An 18309-nucleotide genomic window follows, 5' to 3' on the forward strand; every position below is an offset into this window, starting at 1 on the left:
CACAGATAGAACTCACAGTGCGAAAGTAGCGGACTCCAAGTCAGACTGCTGACCAGTCACAAGTGGAGTCCCACAGGGATTGGTCCTGGGTCCTCTCCTGTTTTTCATCTACTTCTCAGAAGTACAGGTCAACACAGAGGGACTCTGGCTGACCAAGTTGTCAGATGACTGCAAGCTGGGAGCCATTATTAACTCCCCAAGTGATGCAGACATCCTACAGAAAAGCCTCACTGAGACCAATGACTGATGTTGAAACCATGGCCTTAAGCTTAATGCCAAAAATATGCATCATCATCCCCTTTGGGAAAAACTCAGTTTCCTCTAATTATCACATCAATGGGAACCCACTGAACACTGAAGGTGTTATAAGAGATATGGGACACAGGTTGACACCAACCTCTCCTTCGACCACCACATTGCCACTGTGGTCAGAAAGTCCTTCTATGTGGCACATCTCATTACCAAGGGTATTGCATCCAGGAAGAAAGAGGTCATCATTTCTCTCTACTCTTTTCTCATTAGACCAATCATAGAGTATAATACCCCATTTGGCATGTACCTCACTAGACACCTGCAACAGCTGGAGATGCCAAAAGAGTACCTCACGAAGAGGATCCTAGGGCTTAAACACATGTCCTACACAGACAGATTCAAAAAACTCCAGCTATTCTCTGTCTCATATCATCTACTAAGAGTCGAACTCTGCTTCACTTACAAAGCCATGTCTGACACAGCTCTGTTAGAAATGCTACATCTAAAGAAATCCCAATCCCGCTGCACCACATGCTCCAGAGACCTCAACCTAATTACCACAATCAACAGAACATGCTGGAGGGACAGGTTCATAACCCAGAGACTGCCCATGCTCTGGAATAGACTTCCCATACATATCAAGCAGAGCACCTCATTGGCCCTCTTCAAAAGAAATCTTGATGAGTGGATGGGAAATAGAAAGTTCACCCCAGGGATCACTCCAGTGGCTCTACTTGATAGAGGCACTGGGAACTAACATCAGGCAGCATGATGCCAGGGCACTTCTATGGGCTAGGCTTATAAAGGCTCCAGGGCCATGAGTCTAGTACACACCTATGAACCTATGAACATATTATTTCCACCCCAACAGTGAAGTATCATTTCCACCCCTACAATGAAGTATCTTTCTTACCCCCACAGTGAAATATCAGTCCCACCCCCCACTGTCAAATATCATTCCAACCCCCACAGTGAGGTATCATTCCAGCCCTGACAGTGAAGTATCATTCCCACTGCCACAGTGAAATTTGAGTTCTACCCTCATAATGAAATATCACTCCCACTCTTACAGAGATGTATTATTCCCACTCTCATAATGAAGTATTACTCCCAGCCTCCCATTGTGAAGTATTATTCCCTCCCTGAAAGTGAAGTGTCATTCCCACTACCATAGTTATGTGTATTATGTATGTATGTATGTATGTATGTATGTATCTATGCATGGTATGCATGTTCATATATGTGCAGTTATGAATATATACATGTGTAAGCATTTATTTATTTATTGATTGAAGGGTTATCAGACTGGATTAAAGCCCAGGGCCTTTGGAAAGGTGGGATGAATAAGACACCTACCAAATGGTCAGTTTGTAGGGGGATTGCACCTTTAAATAAATCTGAGAGCAGAGTAACATCATCTTAAAAACTAACTCCCAGATGAGTCTGTTGCTGCAGGTATGTTATTGAATTACCTTTAAAATACAGATGTTTGACAGTTAGGAAATGTATACATTATCTATGAGTGATCACAATCACAGATTGCAAGCCAGCTAACATTTTTTTCTTTATTTTAGAAGTGGGAGTCAAAAGGATGTGTTGAACAGCATGCTGCCCCCCCCTACCACTCTGTTCAAATCCATTGCCATTGTAAGCCTGGAAAAAAAAGCTCCAACAATGTTACAGTATGCAAAACAAATAGCAAAGCAAGAACAAAACATTTAAAAATGAAAAAACAAACAGAATTAACAGTGTCCAGTAAGAATTACTGCAATAAGCATAGTCTGTAGACTTAGAAACGTAATGACAAATATAAATACAGTAGAACTGTCATAGAATACAACCACAAAATGAATAACAATAATGCTTTCTGTATAGTTTCATGATTAATAGACATTAGGACAGAGAATGATTTAAAGACATGACAAACCTGATGTACTGAGACACAATAGCACTTTGCACAAAAACGGTAGAATGAAACATGGATTAGTGCATCAAATACCAATGTGAAACACATGGATTAGTGCATCATATGGCAATCTGAAACACATGGATTAGTGCATCATATGGCAATCTGAAACACACGGATTAGTGCATCATATGGCAATCTGAAACACATGGATTAGTGCATCATATGGCAATCTGAAACATAGGTTGTACAGAAGATCTCCCAATATAGGATTCCTTAGCTTTGAAGCTGTCTAGATGCAGACTGCATGCATGGTTAGAAAATGTGATGTAATGGTGGAGTGAAAAAATATACATGGGCATGGCTGTGCCCACAAGCTGGGGCAGTAGAAAAAAGTGCTTTAATGAAAAAAAAGTTCAAGCAGGAAGCAAATTAGGTGGATCTTAAAGTAAGTTACTGCAAAGAACATCATTTTCCATTTTCATTTGGTTAGAATTAAAGAGTAGGATTGGAATTGTTTTTTTTTTTTTGAATGAGGCCAAGCTATATGGTTTGCAATATGACATGTAACTTTGTTCCTTTAATTATGTATACAATTTTTGAACATGGAGTCTCTGTGAAAGTTATGATTTGCTCTTTGTAATTTTTGCATTGGTCTGGCTGGGTGATGCCAATCGATAGGTTTAAAAGTGAAATATTGTGGGATGGGAAATATTAATTCATGCTCATTACAAAAAAGGCTATAATATAACTTTTTATAAATTAGGGTTAAGATAAATCATGATGGAGGGTGCATTTTTGGGTTTTCCATCCACATCTCAGAATGAAGTAGCTGTCCTACAATATATTTGTTCTAGCATCATTATTTATTTATTTATTTATTTATTTATTTTGTATAAGTAAAGCACCACAGAGATGGTTTACTTGGCTAAGGGAGTTAACTAATTTAATTTTTGCTCTCTGGGTTAGGTAGTGTTTTATCCTACTGGGGGTACCTAAAGTTGCCTTTTGACAGTGGTCCTTATTTGGTCTTTAAGTGTAAGCTTGTCATCAAGTATACAGTTAAGATATTGATTTTTTTTATATGGGGAATTAAGCAAACAGATTCAGTCCTGATCTCTAAATTTGGAGTGTTTGCAGTGTTATAACAATTTTAGTGAAAAAGATGGCATTTTACTTCTATTAGCATTTATTATGAGATGCAAGTCTTTTAGCTATTTCCCAGGTATTAAGCATCCAATTTGCAGTTGATTTTAAACATATCAGACAATATGGAGGTTGTTATACCAATCAACCCCTAAGGGAGCTTTTCTTCCAGCAGTTCACTTAGTATCTACTTTTAGGCTCCATCTAACTGAATTTTTTGTGGTTCATGCAGTTAGTGACCACTGAATACTGAGGGTGTGGAACAGTAATCTGTCTATGATGCTGATGTGACTTATCATGTCAAAAACTTTGCAAAATTCTAAAAATAAGGCAGGCACAGCTTTTTTGGAATTGATTTTATCTCTTCCAGAGTCAGTCTGGGTTAATAAGTCTACAGATACTAAACACACTGTACAGTAGAGATGCTGTCGGGGGAGGGTGCTATAATTGGTTGCACGTGAGGACAGTTGATGGACAAAATGTTTAGGTGTTTTTGATAGTAGCATCGTAACTGGTTAGAGTTCCACAACGTCTAACCTTGGCACAACTGCTAATATCCCACAATCTTACACATCAACCAGATATGCATCCTGCTCTACGATCTTGTTATCCAGAGCTACTCCCAAACAGGGAGTTTGGATATGAGGATGAGTGATTGATTACTATTTCTAACTCCTGTAACTCACTAGGCAATTCACTTTCCTCAAATTATATTTCAAAAGTTTGAATCTCTATTTCTTTGTCTCTCTGAAACAAATCAGCAATTTAAACTCATTCAAAACTCCCCTAGTACATGGTCATGCTCTTTCTCATCTCCTGGTTAAAGTAACTTAGTGTAACCCATCCCAAAAGTTAGAACTCACAAACTAATACTTCCAATAAAATCAAAGGTCATACAGTGTGTGAATTCACCTTTATTTTTTCTCATCCTGCATTGGTCTTTTCAGCCCCGTATTTTTTTTTCACAAGACACCCTTATCACTCAACATTCTTTAGTCTTATCCTCTTGGTTATCATGCTCGCTGTCTCTACCCTACATTTTGTTTCCTTTTTTCCTTCTCAGTTATTTTTACTTATAGGTTCATAGATTCTTAGGTTCATACTAGGCTATCTGCCCTGAGGCATTTATAAGCCTAGCCCGAGTGAGTTTGGCTTTCGCCACCCTTCGATTCGGGTTTACCGAACCCTTACTAAGGTTAGTTTACCATGCCTCTGTCTAGTAGTGACACTGAAGTAATCCCCGGGCTAAACCTATGATCCCCCATCCACTCATCAAGATTCTTCTTGAAGAGAGTCAGTGAGGGGCTCTGTCTAACATGGACTGGGATTCTATTCCAGAGCAAGGGAAGCCTCTGGGTTATGAATCTGTCCCTCCAACATGTTCTGTTTATTTCTCTGCAGAGGTTCAGCGAGTTGCTCTAAGGGATTTGGATTTTCTGAGGTGGAGCAAGTTCATTAATTCTGGGTTGGACATGGCTTTATATGTCAGGCATAGGTCGCCTCTAAGTAGGTGGTACACAACTGAGTAGAGTTGGAGTTCTTTTAACCGAGCCACATATGGCATCTGTTTGAGTCCTTTGACTCTTTTTGTGAGGTACTTTTGGGGTCTTACTAGTTGCTGCAGGTGTCGGTTAAGATGCATCCCAAAAGGGGCATTGTATTCTATTATGGGCCTAATTAGGGCCGCATAAAGGGGCACTATGACCTCCTTCGATCTAGATGTGAATCATTTTATGATAAGGTGGGCTATGTAGAAAGTTTTTCTAACCACTTTGGCAATGTGGTTGTCAAAGGAGAGATTACTATCAACTTGGGTCCCCAGATCCCTAATTACTTCCTCCGTGCTTAGTTGGTTTCCACCTATGTGATAATTTGTGGATACTTTGTTTTTGCCAAAGGGTATGACTATGCACTTTTTGGCATTAAACTTTAGACCGTGGGTCTGGCAGCAGTTGTTCATCTCTGTGAGACCTTTTTGAAGGATGCTCATGTCATCTGGAGAGTCAATTATGGCTCCCAGTTTACAGTCATCTGCGAACTTGGTCAGCTGCAGTCCTCCCGTGCTGGCCTGCACCTCGGAGAAGTATATACCTAACAAGAGAGGTCCCAGGACTGAGCCCTGTGGTACACCACTTGTGACCGGTTTTGAGTCAGACATGGCTCCAGCAATTCTGACTCTGTGGGTTCTGTCTTTGAACCAGTTTGCAACCCATCTTGTGACATAAGGGTTTATATTTAGGCTGGATAGCTTATCTATGATGCCCGAGTGGGGTATTGTGTCAAATGCCTTTGCGAGGTCCAGATAGGCTGTGTGGACTACCTTCCCTTCATCTATGGCCTTGGTGACTGTTTCAAAGAAGTCAAACAGGTTCAAGAGGCAGGATCTGCCCTTGACAAAGCTGAATTGGGTAGGATCTAGTGTCTGTAGGTCCCTGATGTCATTGTTTATGAGTTCCATGATGATTCTTTCCATAGCTTTGCAGACTAGGCTAGTCAGGCTTATGGGGTGGTAGTTTCCAGGGTCCGTCGAGGCAGAACCTTTGTGGAGAGGGACCACTGTTGCTGTACGCCATTCATTTGGTACATATCCTGAAGTAAGGCTGAGATTGTACAACATTTTTACATGAGGGTTTAGTTCTTCTTGGAGTTCATTTAGTACGCAACCCGGGACACCGTCTGGTCCCATTGAAGCAGTGTTTTTTGCTTTGGAGAGGGCGGCTTTCACCTGAGCATCTGAGATGCTAGGGGGGCTACACTCTTCCGGGATAGATATTTGCTCTTTGGGGGGGAGGGGGGGAGAAGTCTGCACTAAACCTGTCTGCCAGGATGTTGGCAATGTCTATGGGTTCCGTGAATTTTATTTAGAATTAACTCTGAGCATATCTGGGAGTTGCACCCCAGGTTCCTACCATAGCTGAAAAAAGCCTTGTGATTGTCCTTAGTGTCCTTTGCAATTTTTTTCTCAAAGCTTGCCTTGAAGGATTTTATGAGGGATCATAATTTTTTGCTAGTACTGATCAGAGATGCCTTCCCTTTTAGGGATTTTGCTCTATCATGTAGTAGCTTCTTTCTTCTGTTGTACAGTTTGTTTATGGCTGGGGTCCACCAGACTGGACACCTGCCTTTGGATGATTGGGTCTTGGTTTTGTTAGGGATAGCATGATCCATGCTTTTCTGGAGGTGTCCATAGAATGCATTTATATAGGATTCAGCTGTATGGGCCATAGTTTCCCTTGTCCCAGGGGCCTTGAAGGATTTCACTTCTGTTTTGAGAAGTGTGAAGTTCACTTTTGAGAAGTTTTTCACTGTGGTTTTTTGGGTTGGGTGTGGGGAGGGGTTTTGGATATCTAGTGAGATTAATTTATGGTCTGATCTTACCAATGAGGGGTTTACTTGTGGTATGGAGCGCAGAGTCCCCATGTTGGTAATGATCAGGTCGAGTATGTTATCCCCTCTTGTGGGGGTGGTGACTAATTGTTCCATGGCATTTGAGTTAATAAATTCCAGGAACCTTTGGACTAGGGTGTTGGGGCTTGAGTAATGCTCCCAGTCTATGTTTGGGTAGTTGAAATCACCCAATATGATGGTGTTTGGAGAGATCTTCATGTTCTCCAATGTTTTCAGGAAAGCCGAGTGGGATTCCTGATTTTGAGAGGGTGGTCTGTAGCATGCTATAAACTGAGAAGCAGTTTTGCCCACTGTTAGTTGCACATGGATGGTCTCCAATGCTTCGTGCAATGCCACTTACCTGGAGGTGTGGGTATCCTTGATAAAAATGGATACTCCCCCACCTTTTGTGGTTCAGTCCAAGTTTTGGGGCCAAAATGCATGGTATGAGGTATAACCTGGTAGTGCTGGGGTGCTCTCTGGAGCCTTGAACCAGGTTTCTATCACTGCACATATGTTGATGTTCTCCATACCGAGGAGAGCTTTGAGTGCATGCATCTTGAGGTTAAGACTTCTGACGTTTAGCAGCATTACCCTTAGTTTTTTGTTCATTGTGTTGTTTATGGAGGTGGATTTGTCTTTTGAGCCTTGCCTAAAAAAGGCACTATGGGGGTGGCAAGAGCCTTTGCCAATATCCGAAAGCCCAGGGGTGACAGGTGCAAGCCGTCCCTAGTGAAGCAGCGTGGCTTGTCGAGCATGTCATCCCAGGCTGACAGACACTGGATCCCCTTTGAATGACACCAAAATTTTAGCCAATTGTTAAAATCGATCAATTTGACTTTGTACTGTGGCATCATTCTAGGTGAGGGTAATATGCTACTTAAGGACAGGGTCATACCGGCCTGGGCTACATGATCAGAGAGCTCCTCTATGTCTCTTCATGTAGTCGAGGGAGGTACATCTCAGGTCATTCACACCAGCATGTACTATGACTGAGTCATATTTGTACTTACTTTGGAGTGACCTGAGTGCTTGCGTTATGTGGCAGATCCTAGCGCCCGACAGGCAGCTCACTGTGACCTTCTCTTTGTTCAGCCTGGTGAGCGGGACATCAGTGTGTCTGACTATAGAATCACCTATTACGATTGTATCAGGTGTGTTGGTCAGCCTTAAGGGCTGTGACTGCTTGGCACACTGACTTTGTGAACTATGTGTTGCACATGATTTGTACTGTGGTAGTGTTTGCTTGGATGTCCGCTTTGGAGGTCTCTGCTGCTTAGGCAGATTTTTATTTAGAGCCTCCGAGTATGTTTTTGTGTGTTTATGTGTTTGGTTTGCTGATGTTGTAGGACTATGTGAGACTGGATTTGTGTTGTGTGAGGTTACCTTCTCCTCCTGACTGGTTACACCAGTTCTGAGTTGAGAGAGTTCAACCTCCAGTTTGGCTATATAGTTGCATCTCTCACATATATTTGATCCTGTTTGAAGGAGGAGAGGGTTGTCCGTGTACATGAGGCAGTTGTAACATTGCCTCAAGATTCCCAGATTCACCAGCTGGACTGGAGGGGAAACCATTAACTGACCTTTGGACATGCTAGAGTAGTATAGGGAACTCTTATTACTGAATTAAAAAGGACCAATGGGGGATGAGATGACCGTAACGAGTCTGTGAGGATGTTGTGCTTTTAGTTTATTAGTGCTAAGATTGTAAAATTGCGTTTTTGTGCAAGTGCTGGGCCTTAGATAGAGTATAGGGTGTTCAATTTGAGAGAGTAGAGCAGTTCTAAGGGAAAAAGTGAAGAGCAGACTTTGTTAAGCTGGGAACAGTTTAAACCCAATTTACCGCCGCTGCCCAATGCTGCGCTATGCGTACAATCGCGCAAAGCCGCGTTTAGATGGGTTTTTTTATGCAGGGAACTTCAAAGAGCTAGAAATAGCCCAAAATGGCCAATTACTACAGATTCTTGTGCTGAGGTCACTCCTTCAGGGACAGATAGGCTGCTCAAGGCTCCCCACTCCCACTGGTGAGCAAAGAAACTTCCTTCTATTCAAGTAAGGAAATGGGCAACACAGGAACTATCCAAGAGTCCAGAATACAGCAAAGCCTGTATATGGACTAGTCTAGTCAAGGAAAGGCGGGAAACAAGGATTTTTTTGTTTTTTCTTATTTTTCAGGAAAACAGCAGATAAATCACAGTATACTTTATGCACAGGCTAGCGCACTTGAGTGGGCAGCCTTGACAGTAAAAATACAAGAAACAAACTTCTTAGCAAGTGAAGGTAATATGAACACAAAAAACAAGCTTGGAACAGTTATAACAGCAGTGTAGCTCGCCTTTCAGCGAAAAAAGAAGGTCACACAGATAGAGACAGAAAAAATATACTTAAATCTGGATAGCAGTCACTCTTTTCATTTCTCTGCTGCTAGCACCACTCTGCAGGACCACGAGGAGCTGTTGCTGAGTAGGATTTTCTGCTTTATTTTCCCTTTATTTTCCCTTATCTTTTCTGCTTTATTTTCCCTTTTCTAACTTTTCTCACTTCACCTCTTCTTTTCCTATTGTCAGTCTACCAAGCTGCATCTCAGCTGTTTTTCAGTAGTTTATATACTGTGAGAAAATGCAGCATTTCTTAAATGTGGATATTTGTCTTCTGAGACTGAGTGTATGTCATATAGACTAGTAGTTTCAAACAGAGCCGTGAGACGTAAAATCTGCTTCTAAGTTGTCATTGTTGCAGTATCGTTACAGAGTGGGTCCTCACCTTCAGACCTGCATTATTATATCATTGATCTCCATTTCCTGATCATATCCATTGGCAACAGACCATCATCATCATTATACTAACCTCGAAAGAGGGCATAGCAAAATAAATTTAAAATGGGTGGTGAAAGCCAAACACATTCTGGCTAGGCTTATAAATGCCCTAGGGCAGATAGCCTAGTATGAACCTATGAACCTAATCAGTCCCCTTTATTCCCATTTTTACATGGGTTCGGAGTATTGTGTCAGCTGTAGCCATCTCTCTTGATTCAAAGCCATTCTTCTACCTTCTTTGAAGGTCATGCTTGACTGTTACAGCTCTTCTCTTACACTATCCATCCAGCTCTTTGCTGGACACTCTATTTTTTTCTTACCTTCTTCCTGTCTGTCCCAAATTTTCTTCACCCAAATGTCTTCTGCTTTTTTGCACATGTGCTCAAACCACACTAATCTGTTCTCTTTGGCCTTCTATAAAATTGGAGCAACTATGCTCTGATGTCCTTATTTCTTTGTCTGTCCCACAATGTGCATTGTACCACCCATCTCAGGCACTTCATCTCCATCACCCCAAGTTTCTGTGCCATACAGTGGTGCTGGTTAAACCACTGATTTGTACACCTTACTTTTCATCTTCTTTGGCATTCTTCTGTCATCTACAACACCTGACACTCTGTGGCAGTTGGCTGCAGCCCCTCTGATTCTAGTTTTATCCTCCTTATTCAGACTTCTCTTCTCCTCAACTACCCCTTCCAGATACTTGAAGTTGTTACCCTGTTGCACTATTTTACTTTCTATCCTAATTCTCGGCTTCTTCTGATTCCCTCGATTTTGCTGCCATTACAACTGTTTTATCTGTACTCAGTTTCATCACATATGCCATCAGTTTTGCATTCCATTCCCCTTTGTTTGCTGAAGTTCTTACCAGAATCTGCCTGCAATGTCATATCATCTGCATACAACAGCTTTGTATCCCCTCCAAAGTGTTTGCTATTGGAGTCCATCAACAGCTTAAGCAGCAGTGGGCTCAGACCTGAGCCCTGAAACACACCCACTTCCACTGGAATCCCTTTTATGATACCAAGCAGTGTTCGTACTTGAGTCATTGGGTCTTGAACATAGCATGCGCTAATTCCACCAATGCTTCTGGAATTTTGAACCACCAGTGGACTGCCCACATCAGGTTTCTTGGGATCTAATCATATGCCTTCTCCAAGTCCAGGAATGCCAACATTTTCTCAACTATCTATCTTACTGCAAACATTGGGCGGGTTGTGTTACATCCTGATCTGAATCTGAACTGCTCGTCTCCCATCTTACATTCTACTTCATTTATCAATCACTCTCCCCAGAACTTTCATGCAGTGTGACAGGAGATTGATACCTCTATATAGCCACAGTTGTGATTGTCCCCTTTGTTCTTGAACACTGGCACTAATATGCTTACTCTCCATTCATTTGAGATATGACTTTCACTCCATACTGCTATGAGTACCCTCCGGAGCTTGTTCTCCCCATTTCACCCGTCATTTTGATTATATCTGCTGTGACTTCATCTGAGCTTACTGTCCTCCCTGACTTCATTTTCCTGAGTGCTATTCTTACATGTTCTACTGTGGGCTTCTCCTCTTCTCAAATTGTAGGCTGTATCTGGGACAGTACAGCTTCTGTGGCTCTTTCTTCATTCAGAAGCTTCTATAAGTACTTCTTCCATCTGCCTTTGATGTCATATGGACTGGTTTGCAGCTTATTGCTGCCATCCCTTATGAAAAGTCTCTGTCTTTTTATGTCTTTCCTTGAAACCTGATAGTTTCTTTATACCATCTACCGAATCACTTTCCAGAAGCTAGCAGAGTGTTTGTGATGCCTTGGTCTTTGCTATTGTGGCTTTTAGCCTCTTTGTCATCCAACCAATAGTCCTTCTTAGCCTGGTCAGGCTTCTCTATATCCCACTTTTCCCTGCACTCTTTCTTTCTTTTGATGACTTCCTGGACTTCTGCATTCCACCACCAGTTTTCCTTATGCACCTTATTTCCACACCTGGCTCAGCCGCATACATGTTCTGTAGTCCTAACACATGCTGTTTTGAGGCACTGCCATTCTTATTTGACTGCAATTATTTCCACTTCTTTCTGAGGTGGTAGAGCCCTGAGAAATTCTTTGAACTCTTGTGCTTTCTCTCCTGTCAATTTCCAGGTCTTCAGCTAGTCTCTGTTGACATTGGGGCCTTCTCTGACCACTGCTTGCAGCTGGTTGTGACAACCAGTTGTTTATACTGTGGGCCATGACTGGGATGGCCTTGCATTCACTGATTCTATTACCTGAGTTGCATGTTGGCTACTCTTTGTGTGTGATCTTGTAACTCTCTCTCTCTCTTGCTGAACCATTTTGGCCACCATCAAGCCATTTGCCAGATAGAAGTCTACAATGGCCTTGACTTCTTTATTCCTGTTTCCCCACCCATGTATACCAAGGCAGTCTTTATTTTTTGTTCTATCTGGCCTGATATGTGTTTTTAGGTCACCCATTATCAACACCAGTTCAAGTTTCCTGCTTTATCTAGTAGGTCCTGTAACTGCCCTCTGATTGCACTCTTTTTCTCACTATTATTACCCTGCTGTGGAGCATAATCTGGGATTAGGAATAGTGTGTCTGTCACTAATTCTAATGACATCCCTGACTGTTTTATGAAGCCTTTCCCTCATCACAATTCCCACAACATTTCTAGTTTGTCCACCTCCTGTTTAGTAGACTGTGGGCCCCAAGCCAAGTGACTTTATTGCACTGACCTTCCATCTTGTCTCCTGGATACTTAGGATTTCCAGCCTCCTCCTTACCATCATGTCATCCACTTCCAAGCTGCATCCTGTCAGTAAACCTACACTGTGGTAGCAATTAGTTTTTAGCAAGTTGATTAGTTTTATATCCAGATTTCACTCAACAGATCTGTCCCAGTAGCCAAAGCTGGATAACTGAATATTGGCTGGCCAGTAGCTTATTGACTCATGGTCATTGGACTTTATGGTGGGCACATGCTAGCCAATAGCAGGACATACACCTCTTTCACCATTAACATAGGTCCCTGGTGCAGGTCAGAGTAGGGTGGGTCCTCAGCACACTTATCACTGCCAAATACCCGTGCCCAGCAACATTAGTCAACAGGGCTAAATCACCTAGAGCCAATATTTACACCATCAAGTACATGGCATGCAGTCTGTGATCCATATTCATCTATCTTGAGGATGTTGCGCACTACAGTTTATACCTAAAGTGGTTGATCTATACAACTATTTTCCCTATAGGGCACCATATAGAGTCTATGCTGCTGCCCACAGCTGCATTCTTGGAGCAAAATAAGATGGAAACACTCAAGTGGGAGAACATGGAAACTCCATACAGATGTTTTTCTGGAAGTCAGGTTACAACCTGACCTTGTGCATGGAAGGCAAAGACTTTAGCCATTATTCTGACTGGTTCATTGTCTACTGGTCTTTTCATGTGTTCAGCTGCACCTTTACCATATTCTGTGTACCCAGTAAGTGTTAACTGCTGCTGGTAAAGTGCATCATGTGTGCACTAAGAATACTGCATCTGGGAATAAGGTCTATAACATGTTGTTGTGTACCCTAACATGTTGTTGTGTAGCCTTCCGCCAACCATCACGGTGCCTGATATACACAGCTGTGTATAGGATATAATGGTTATCTGGCCTCTGGTGGTCCCATTGCTATGAAGCGTGCAGGACCTACATCTCATCATCCAGATCTGTACTGAGTTGTTCATTATGAACATTGACTTCTGTATCAAAGTCAAAGTTAAAGTAAACTTTATTGTCATTTAGAACTACACACATGTAGCCTAAATGACATGCCGTGCATCAGCTCAATTCTTGAGATTGCAAAGAAGAGTAAAACATCACATGCAAGTAGAGGAATAAACATAACTAACAAATACAATACTACTGCCAATAAATAAGGAAGAAAGAGCAAAGACATTTACCACACTAACATGAGAAAAGAATACCCCCCTAAGTTAAATTAACAACCTCATTTAAAATAATTCAAAACATACTACAGATTGAAATTGTTAAGCTATTTGTCTAATATTGCAGTTAAGTGGGTTAAATAATGCTGACTATGAATATAATAAATAAATATAGCACTTACTTGGAATTTCTGTAATTATATATTGCACAAATAAAAACTGACTTATTATTTGTCCAGACCCCTGGGACTAGTGTCGGAGTTCAGAAGTCTATTCACTGTAAGGCAAAAACTATTTCTGAATCTTGTAGTCCTGCAACCGATGCTGCAATATCTCCTGCTCGATGCCAGATGCTTAAACAGTCCATGCGCAGGGTGTGTGGTGTCCTGTATTATTTTGGTTGCTCTTTGGATACTTCCTGTAGAATAGAGTTGTTGCATCAATGGAAGAGTGGATCCCGTTACCTTCTCTGTGGCCCTTACCACTCTCTGTAGCGCCTTTGGAAGAGTGGATCCCGTTACCTTCTCTGTGGCCCTTACCACTCTCTGTAGCGCCTTTGGAAGAGTGGATCCCGTTACCTTCTCTGTGACCCTTACCACTCTCTGTAGCGCCTTTGGAAGAGTGGATGCCGTTACCTTCTCTGTGGCCCTTACCACTCTCTGTAGCGCCTTTGGAAGAGTGGATCCCGTTACCTTCTCTGTGGCCCTTACCACTCTCTGTAGCGCCTTTGGAAGAGTGGATCCCGTTACCTTCTCTGTGGCCCTTACCACTCTCTGTAGCGCCTTTGGAAGAGTGGATCCCGTTACCTTCTCTGTGGCCCTTACCACTCGCTGTAGCGCCTTTGGAAGAGTGGATCCCGTTACCTTCTCTGTGACCCTTACCACTCTCTGTAGCGCCTTTGGAAGAGTGGATCCCGTTACCTTCTCTGTGGCCCTTACCACTCTCTGTAGCGCCTTTGGAAGAGTGGATCCCGTTACCTTCTCTGTGGCCCTTACCACTCTCTGTAGCGCCTTTGGAAGAGTGGATCCCGTTACCTTCTCTGTGGCCCTTACCACTCTCTGTAGCCTTTGGAAGAGTGGATCCCGTTACCTTCTCTGTGGCCCTTACCACTCTCTGTAGCGCCTTTGGAAGAGTGGATCCCGTTACCTTCTCTGTGGCCCTTACCACTCTCTGTAGCGCCTTTGGAAGAGTGGATCCCGTTACCTTCTCTGTGACCCTTACCACTCTCTGTAGCGCCTTTGGAAGAGTGGATCCCGTTACCTTCTCTGTGGCCCTTACCACTCTCTGTAGCGCCTTTGGAAGAGTGGATCCGTTACCTTCTCTGTGGCCCTTACCACTCTCTGTAGCGCCTTTGGAAGAGTGGATCCCGTTACCTTCTCTGTGGCCCTTACCACTCTCTGTAGCGCCTTTGGAAGAGTGGATCCCGTTACCTTCTCTGTGGCCCTTACCACTCTCTGTAGCGCCTTTGGAAGAGTGAATCCCGTTACCTTCTCTGTGACCCTTACCACTCTCTGTAGCGCCTTTGGAAGAGTGGATCCCATTACCTTCTCTGTGGCCCTTACCACTCTCTGTAGCGCCTTTGGAAGAGTGGATCCCGTTACCTTCTCTGTGGCCCTTACCACTCTCTGTAGCGCCTTTGGAAGAGTGGATCCCGTTACCTTCTCTGTGGCCCTTACCACTCTCTGTAGCGCCTTCCTTTCTGTAATTGTGCAGCCTCCAAACCACACTTTGAAGTTGCAGGTGAGGATGCTCTCTATTGCACATCTATAGTAGGTAGAGTGGATATGAGGAGGAAGCTTGGCTTTCTTCAGCCTTCTCAAAAAAAGTGGAGGCATTGGTGCACTTTCTTGACCAGTTGGCTTGTGTTTTCCAGCCATGAGAGTTCCTCTGATATGTGTACACCCAGGAATTTTAAACTTTTAACCCTCTCCACACTCTCACTATTGATCATTAGCATGAGACAGTTTGTTCTTCTTTTCCTGAAGTCAATGATTATCTCTTTGGTCCTGCTTACATTCAAGTCAAGACTGTTCTCCTCACAGCAACTGATCAAAGATGCCAGCTCATCTCTGTACGTCCTTTCATCATCCCTTGTGATAAGCTCCAGGACTGTGGTGTCATTAGCAAACTTTATGATATGTTTGGACTTATGCTTAGGATAGCAGTCATGAGTCAGGATGGTGAGTAACAGTGGGCTGAGAACACATCCCTGTGGAACTCCTGTGTTAATCATGATGCGCTTGGATGTGTTATTATCTAAACCTCACTCTCTGTGGCCTCTCAAACAGGAAGTCCAGAATCCAGTTACAGAGATGTTTACTGATTCCTAAATGTGACAGTTTTTCTATCAGCTGCATTGGTACCACCATATTAAATGCAGAGCTGAAGTTTATGAATAGCATCCTCACATAGTTGTCTTTGCCCTCTAAATGCTCAAGGGAGATGTGTAGTGCTACTGATATGGCATCAGCCATGGATTGATTAGCTCTGTACGCAAACTACAGAGGGTCAAAATCAGGGCATAGACATGATGAAAGATGCTTTTTGATCAGCTCCTCAAAACATTTCATAACAGTGGATGTCAGAGTGACTGGTTTGCGATTGTTAGGGCTGGAAGGAGTGGCTTTCTTGGGTGGTGGGATGATGTTAGTTTCCTTTTAGCATGAGGGTACTTCTGCCAATGCAAGAGAAGTGTTAAATATTTCCTTGAGCACTGTGCACAGTTGATCAGCACAATCTTTTACCACCTTGCCCAGTATGTTGTCTGGGCCAGCAGCCTTCCTGGGGTTCACTCTCCTTAGCTCTCTTCTTACCTCCTCTGTGCTGAGGCTGAGCACTGCATCCTTCTCATCAGTTGGTAGCTTTAGTGCCAACCTGTTGTTTCTTTCCTCAAACCTACAAAGAAGATGTTCAAACTGTCCAGGAAGTTGATGCTGTTTTTGTAGTAAGTGATCTCCTGTATGCCTTGCCATTGTCTCCTTGCATCATTCATGTCTTCAAAGTGTCTCTGTACCTTTCTGCCATACTCCCTCTTAGCCTCCATTATACCCTCCTCAGATTACCTCTTGCTACACTTAGGGCTGCTTTTTCCTTAGCCCTGTAAGCTGTGTTTCTCTCCTTCAGAAGCTCATATACCTTAGGGTGAGCCATGGTTTCTGGTTAGCTGTGATAGTGATGCCCTTGGTATTTATTACCCCATCAATGCAGTTTGAAATGCATGCCATCACTACCTCAACGTGTTCATCACTGTTCAGATACTGATTCTCTGTAGCTGCCTCCTTGAACATATTGCAGTTGGTTCTGTCAATGCAGTCTTGGAGGGCCTCCATAGCTCCCCCAGGCCATAACCTGTATGTTTCTTCAAGAGTTTCTGTTTAACCAGTGCAGGTTTGTAGGCTGGCAATAGCAAAATGGTATAATGGTCCATTTTCCATTTGTGGAAGTTGCACTGCCTTGTAATCTTTCATTGTGTACACCTTGTGTAGGATATTATCACCCCTTGTAGAAACAGCCACATACTGATGGTTGTGTGGGAGTACTTCTTTCAGATCTGATTTATTAAAGTCACCAGCTGACACATGTATGAAGTGAAGATAGTTGCTCTGCAGCTAAGCCATGTGATTGCAGAGTTTATTTAGAGATTCATTGGTATTAGCACTAGGTGAGATATACACCACTGTTACACTGACCACATTCAGCTCCCTGGGCAAGTAAATGGTCTACATTTAATGGGCAGGAACTCTAAGTTCTCACAGCAGTGTGATAGTATGATTTCACAGTTACTGCTCCATCTTTTGTTAACAAAGATGCAGACCCCACCTCCTTTGGCCTTTCAACACAGAGAATAGTTTCTGTCTGCAAACAACAGCATAAAACTCTCTAAGTTTACTATTTATTATTTATTATTTACTATATATGTATTTATTTGTAATTTGTCAACCGTGTTAGCATGATTGGGTAAAATACCTTTTCAGAGAAGGCCTGAGAAGAAAAGCTCCAAAAAACAGTATTAATTACATAAATAGTCATGTAGCAGAAATAATAATTAAACTAAGAATTATAAAACTACAGTACTTCTAAGAATAAGACAAACCCATGTGCTATAAATGGTCAGTAAATTGAACATCACTGAGTACAGAGCTACTTACAATAGGAAGTAGAATAAACAACAACATTGAATACAGAGCTACGTACAATAGTAAGTCAAATAAACAACAACATTTAGTACAGAGCTACGTACAATAGTAAGCAGAATAAACAACACTGAGTACATAGCTACGTACAATAATAAGTAGAATAAACAACATTGAGTACAGAGCTGTGAACAACAGTAAGTAGAATAAACAACAACATTGAGTACAGAGCTACGTACAATAGTAAGTAGAATAAACAACAACATTGAGTACAGAGCTACGTGCAATAGTAAGTAGAATAAACAACAACATTGAGTACAGAGCTACATACAATAGTAAGTAGAATAAACAACAACATTGAGTACAGAGCTACGTACAATAGTAAGTAGAATAAACAACACTGAGTACAGAGCTACATACAATAGTAAGTAGAATAAACAACAACACTGAGTACAGAGCTACGTACAATAGTAAGTAGAATAAACAACACTGAGTACAGAGCTACGTACAATAGTAAGTAGAATAAACAACAACATTGAGTACAGAGCTACATACAATAGTAAGTAGAATAAACAACATTGAGTACAGAGATACATACAATAGTAAGTAGAATAAACAACACTGAGTACAGAGCTACATACAATAGTAAGTAGAATAAACAACAACATTGAGTACAGAGCTACATACAATAGTAAGTAGAATAAACAACATTGAGTACAGAGCTACATACAAAAGTAAGTAG

This window comes from Protopterus annectens, chromosome 6.part0 (assembly GCF_019279795.1).
Source record: "Protopterus annectens isolate FY-2018-M chromosome 6.part0, PAN1.0, whole genome shotgun sequence".
Lineage (NCBI taxonomy): Eukaryota > Metazoa > Chordata > Ceratodontiformes > Protopteridae > Protopterus > Protopterus annectens.